General features: G+C 40.0%; 1 long non-coding RNA gene across 1 annotated transcript; it reads left to right on the plus strand.

Moving 5' to 3' along the window:
- Window positions 1–711: 711 nt before the first annotated feature.
- Window positions 712–6,424, plus strand: LOC130293323 (uncharacterized). The gene is made up of 3 exons (XR_008848174.1): window positions 712–1,151; window positions 2,927–3,060; window positions 6,090–6,424. It is a non-coding gene; the product is annotated as an uncharacterized LOC130293323 (long non-coding RNA).
- The last annotated feature ends 292 nt before the right edge of the window (window positions 6,425–6,716 follow it).

A 6,716-nucleotide genomic window follows, 5' to 3' on the forward strand; every position in this document is an offset into this window, starting at 1 on the left:
TGATTTTTTGTTCCATTTTGCCGTGGATTTTTGGGTAAAAAGTGGTGATGAGCAGCATTGCCCATATTCGAATTCACGATATTTCGCAAATATATAGACAAATATTTGTCCTATATTCGCAAATTTCGCTTATTCGTTATATTTGCATATTCAAGGAAGAAAACAGTGAGGGGGTGGGCAACTTTACTATTGGTTGCTAGGGATGTTGTTGATAACCTCTGACAAGTGTATTTGCATCATTCTAATTGGCCGACAAGTGAAAAGAAGGAATATGAGAATATTCACATTTGCGAATATGCGCATAGACAAATATTAACATATTCGAATATGCGCATATGCGAATATTCACATATGCAAAGTATAATTGGTGGCGCAAAAATAAGCCATAATATGGATTTTTAGGTGGAAAATTGAAAGCGTTAGGATTTTTAAAAGATAAGGAGGAAAAAACGAAAGTGCAAAAACTGAAAAACGCTGAGTCCTTAAGGGGTTAAGCAACAACCTTCCCAGGGTTGGAACAAAAAGTCTTGACAGAGTGATGTTCTTAGACACTAAGGGGGAGATTTATCAAAACCTGTGCAGAGTAAAAGTTGCCCAGTTGCCCATAGCAACCAATCAGATCGCTGCTTTCATTTTCAAAAGGGCCTGGGCAAAATGAAAGAAGCAATCTGATTGGTTGCTATCAAATATGATACTGCAGAAAGACAGACATAGTTATTAGAAAGACAGACGAACAATAAAGCGGCCTGGCACCGCAGGAGGGGATACTGCTATTGCACTTCATTAAAAGAAAGTTGCTTGTTTAGAGCACAATGATATGTGGTCACGCTTTCAAGTACCCGTGTCAGCCTGCGAATATATAGCGCCTGAGAGAGTACATGGAAGACATTATTATTACACAATGTCAGCCGGCTCTCCAGGACAACCATTAGACTATAAATACACCCTCCTGATCATTAATGCTCCGCTGTAGGGTCACACAGGAGTCAGCTCTGCAGCAAAGTCCTCTCTCCATAGATTGCTCGGAGATACTGCAGCTGATTCTCAGACATTTTTGCAATTTTTAAAGGTCAAATGACGAAAAAATTCAATACGATTCAATACAGCCGGGAGGTCATTGTCAGATGCTGAGCTTTTATTTAGCTATGAAGGTAAATTCTTGTGTAGGGGTTTTGTGCAAATTCTGTCTAGAATTAGACGCTTAGGGGGGCATTTCTGGGGGGCTATATAGCTGTACATTCAAAAGATAGAAAAAAAATTAAAAAGTCTACAGGGTGGAGCTTGTGATGCCAACAAATGTGCGAGTAGTAGCAGGTAAACTGAGCTACAGTTATAATTGGCATCAATGTTCCAACACCGTACCCCCTGGACATGTTGGGCAATTGCTACAAGTGCATAAAAGTAATGGAGCTCTCCGCCACAGAACAGAAGACCTGGAAAACAGGTCACGCAGGAGAAATTTCAGATTTTTTTTGTCCTGCCTGCTCAACTTATTGCCCTTTGTTCCCAAGTACATTCCTCAAATCTTCAGCATTACCAATGTCTGTGTGGTAGAGACATCACATAGAGTGGGAACTCCCCCAATAGAGTGGGAACCCCAAAGCCTGTCTAAATTAGGCTGGGTTCCCACTACGTTTTCCCCCCATACGGGAGCGCATATGGCAGGGAGAGCCAAAAACTTGCGTTCCCGTATGCCTTTCTATGCGCTCCCGTGTGTAATTCATTTCAATGAGCCGGCCGGAGTGAAACGTTCAGTCCAGTCGGCTCATTTTTGCCCCATATGCGCTTTTACAACCGGACAACGTGGTCGACCACGGTTTTTGGGTGCATGGCACCAATGGTTTTCCTGCTCAGACCATGGAGCAAGAGCTGGTAGGCCATACTAGCCTAACTACACTGCTACATTGGGAATGTGCAGATCTTCACTCGCATGTTACAAACAGTGTGGCACTGAGGGGTAGCTTGAAAGGCCATTCTCAAGCTGTATAGTATAGTTCAGTAAAAGCATGGAGGTATTGGTTAGTGTTGAGCACAAATATTCGCAATGCGAATTTTTATCGCGAATATCGGCACTTCACGATTTTGCGAATATTTAGAATATAGTACTATATATTCGTAATGACGAATATTCTCTTTTTTTGTTATTTTTTTTTCACAATATGCGAATTATGTGAATTTTTATGCAAATTCTTATATGCGAATATGCAAATTTTGCCAACATAGGACAAATAATCGTCAATATATTCGCAAAATATCGCAAATTCAAATCTTGCCCCTGCTGCTCATCATTAGTATTAGTCTGTCATTATATGGTGTAATGGTATTGGTCATGGTTTGGTGGCAACATATGGAGGAGAGAAAAAACAAACTGTTAAAACGTTGAGTGTATTTCCACTTTTTACAACAATTTCCTATTTAATTCTACATAAAATTGTAAAAATTTATTCTAAAATCCAAATCTAAAATCCAATTTATTTCTATTGTAAATCTAGTGTTACGGTTTCTGTTGAAAACCCTGAGTGAAAATGTAAAGAAAATATGGGTCAATGATGCTTCATGTGAAGGGGGCCCCTATTAGCCCCCACCAATAGAATACACGTTGAGGTGTAGTAAGTCATTGATTCTGGTTTCTACAGGTATATATACAAAAAGCAAGAAAAGTTTATCACCAATTTCTTTACCCAAGCCAAGTAGAATAATTTGGCTCGTCCAAAACAACAATATGCAAAATTCCTTATAGACCTGTGCATGGGCCTGTCGATCTACAAGCGTCATTCCATCGTCTGAAAGGTAACTTTTAATCTTGAATTTTACTACACAAAATTCTGCAACAGCTAAAGGGGTATTCCGGGATTTTGGTTCTTTGAATGTAAGACAGGGGCAGCAAAGTTAGTTGTTCCTAATATACCTTACTTACCTGTGATAGGTGGCTGGTATTGAATTTCTTTGTCTGAGAGAGGCCACAGAAACAAGAAGTAGCCATTTCCCAAAAACAAGCCAGCAACGTGATGGGGGACACAGGACATGGCCATTTACCACCAACACAAGCACAGATCCTTGGTAAGCATATCCATTACTGTATGACAGGTAATTACTTAAAGGGGTACTCCGGTGGAAAACTTTTCTTTTTTTTTATGAACTGGTGCCAAAAAAGTTAAACAGATTTGTAAATTACTTCTATAAAAAAAAATAAAAAATCTTAAACCTTTCAGTACTTTTTAGCAGCTGTTTGCTACAGAGGAAAATCTTTATTTTTTTTAATTTCTTTTTTGTGTTGTCCACAGTGCTCTCTACTGACACCTCTGTCTGTCTCAGGAACTGTCCAGAGCAGCAGAAAATCCCCATAGCAAACCTATGCTACTCTGGACAGTTCCTGACACGGACAGAGGTGTCAGCAGAGAGGACTGTGGTCAACACAAAAAAGAAATTCAAAAAGTAAAGAATTTCCTCTGTAGTATTCAGCAGCTAAAAAGTACTAAAAGATTTTTTAATAGAAGTAATTTACAAATCTAATAGTAGTGAGACAGGAAAGGGGAGAGAACACAAGAGGCGGGCTTCACCTGTACTGCAATGCAGCGCGGTCTCAGCAGCCTAGCTCTGTATCTCATGCGGGGTGCACATACGACAGTATGAAGTATCAATAAGGAAAAATAAAGAAGCATGTACGTGCCCTCACCACTCGGCGGAGATAGCTGTGTGACGGAGTACGGTTCACGGGGAGCTGGGTCTCAGCATCAGCGCAGGTAGTGTGGCGTTCGGAGGCTACGCCGGCAGTTTTGCACGTGATGCGTGCCTCTTCCGGCCTCCTAGGCCGGAAGAAGCAAGCACTCGCGTGCGAAACGCCCCCTCCCATAGACTTGCATAGCGGGGGGTGATGTCACACGGGGGCGGAGTCGTGACGTCACGATACTCCGGCCCTGTGGTCGCCACCCGGCTGTTTGTGAGCTGGACCCCGCGGCATGCAGCTCAAACAGGTGGGGGATGAATACAAGATTGCGGGGGTCCCCAGTGGCGGGAGCCCCGCAGTGAGACATCTTTTCCCCTATAAGATATCTCAGGGCCGGAGTACCCCTTTAAGTTCTTTTTCATTTTCTTTCATATTTTTACAGCGGGTGGAGCAAAATTTTACCAATACAGGCCTCCAAATCTACCACATAGACCAGAGTAAAGGGGATTCCCGGGGGTACTAAAGAAAATACAAACCTTGTGTCACCACAGAGATTGCTAAATATGATCCCAGTCCCCCGTATGTTTGTTATGGTATCTGTAGAGTATTTTACTATGAAGATGAGATTCTGTGTTCTTTTTATAGAACACCATATGTATGAGCAGACGTTTCATCCGTAGCGTGCGCCCTTTTTTAAACATATAATTATGAGGCCGGGATAAATGCACTTTCTTATTATTTAGGTGTTTGTGTTTCGTTTTCATTGTGTCCAGATTTTTGTCTATAGACAAATATAAGTAGAATTTTTTGTAAGGTGTTTAAAAATGCATTTGAAAAACTGTAAAAAAAAATGTTTATGTTTATTTATTTCAAATAAATGTCTTGTGTTTTTAATCAATCATTCTGTACCGGCATGTATTCATGTGTAAATTATGTGTATGACAAAATGTTAAAGCCTACCTGTCATATGGCAGAAAAAAAATAATGCTTCTATATGTTACTCACTAGATCATGAAGATACTTTAGATGTGTCTAGCTTCTGTATTTGGCTCACAAATCCTTCTGTTCTGCTGCTCACTCATTCTGACATCTGCTGCTCAGGAAGAGGTGTGTCTGAGGCAAGCACTGAGCCAGCCCTCACTCACCATGCATTCACTCCATCCCTGAGTCTGCTGTGCTGTACTGAGTCTCTTCATTCAATCACTGCAGGCTGCTCTGTAAACCCCCTCCTCTCTGTTTTCAGACAGGAGAAACACAATGTTATATATGTTAAATGTTAAATACTCCGGTGGAATACAATTTTTTTTATATATATTTTTTTTTAATAAACTGGTTCCAGAAAGTTAAACACGGCTGCCCCCTCCCATAGACATGAATGGAGGGGGAGTGGCGTGACGTCACGTCCCCAGTCCTGGAAACCCAGAGGTTTCCGAAACTAGAGACGCAGTCAGAATGCGGGTGCTGCAAGGAGATCGCGGGGGGTCTCAGCAGCAGCCCCCAGTGATCAGACACCTTACCCCCTATCCTTTGGATAGGGGATAAAATAATTTTGCCCGGAATACCCCTTTAATATAAATGTGTAGTTATCATCAGCTTTTGTCAACTTACATCAGATTCCACTAATCACACAGTTTCAATGTATAAATAAAAATAAATAAATAATCTATGAATGAAAAAGAAAATCTAACCAGTAAAAAGGCTATAAAAAAAAATGCATAAATTAAAACTTTTTATCCACAATCGGAATCCTTTCTTGGCTCTTAGTTTTTAATTAGAAATTAACAATGTCATATCTAGAGATGAGCGAACTTACAGTAAATTTGATTCGTCACAAACTTCTCGGCTCGGCAGTTGATGACTTATCCTGCATAAATTTGTTCAGCTTTCAGGTGCTCCGGTGGGCTGGAAAAGGTGGATACAGTCATAGGAGACTCTTTCCTAGGACTGTATCCACCTTTTCCAGCCCACCGGAGCACCTGAAAGCTGAACTAATTTATGCAGGAAAAGTCATCAACTGCCGAGCCGAGAAGTTTGTGACGAATCGAATTTACTGTAAGTTCGCTCATCTCTATTAAGGACCATAGGTTATACTTCTGACAAAGACACCTGAGCATTAGGGCACACTGTACAGTAGTTACCTGCCCTACTGTGACGCTTTATATAATAAATAAAGTATATTAATAAGGGTAACAGATGGAGGGAGGAGAAGAAGGAAAGCAAGGGAGACCTGGAGAATGTGCATATAGTCCAGGAAATAGCATGTTATTGCACAACATACAAATAAGGAATACATTATGGGTTGACCCAGATACATGTTAATGTACATTTTTATTAATAAATGAATATATTCATACCGTACGATTATAGTATATAAATGAATATATACATGTGTATTAAGATGTTTTATATTATTTTTTTACAGGCAAAAATCATCAATATACGGTATCTTCTTCCTCTAGAAACTGATTTGCATTTGAATTGACTTTTCTTTATGATTTTCTGAAAAATGGAAACTAAGCAAAAACATAAGAAAAAAAATATATAATTATTATATTATAAAATAATAATAATAATAATAATATTCCCCCTATAGCAGCCTTATATGTTATGTAGCCAGAAAATGCCTGCACAACCTTTCCAAGTCTTTGAGAAGCTTTTATTTGTTCTCCATTGCTATTGAGTTGTGCAATGTTGTCAAATATGTCTCCATTTCTTGTCCACTTGTCTTCATAGACACATTAAAGTATACCACAGAAATATCACAGAAAAACATTATGCTTCTATATGTTACTCACTAGGTCATGCAGATGTTTTACATGTCTTTTTTTCTTCTGTATTTGGTTCAGAAATCTCTCCGTTCTGCTGCTCACTCATTCTGACATCCACTGCTCAGGAATGGGCGTGTCCGAGGCAAGCACTGAGCCCGTCCTCACTCATCATGCATTCACTTCCTCCATGAGTCTGCTGTTCTGTGCTGGGTCTCTTCAACAAAGATTATGCAGGATTATGTTCTGGATGGTATGGGGACCTCTAGCATTGTTTTTTTTTT

The sequence above is a fragment of the Hyla sarda genome, chromosome 10 (assembly GCF_029499605.1).
Source record: "Hyla sarda isolate aHylSar1 chromosome 10, aHylSar1.hap1, whole genome shotgun sequence".
NCBI classification, from domain to species: Eukaryota; Metazoa; Chordata; class Amphibia; order Anura; family Hylidae; genus Hyla; species Hyla sarda.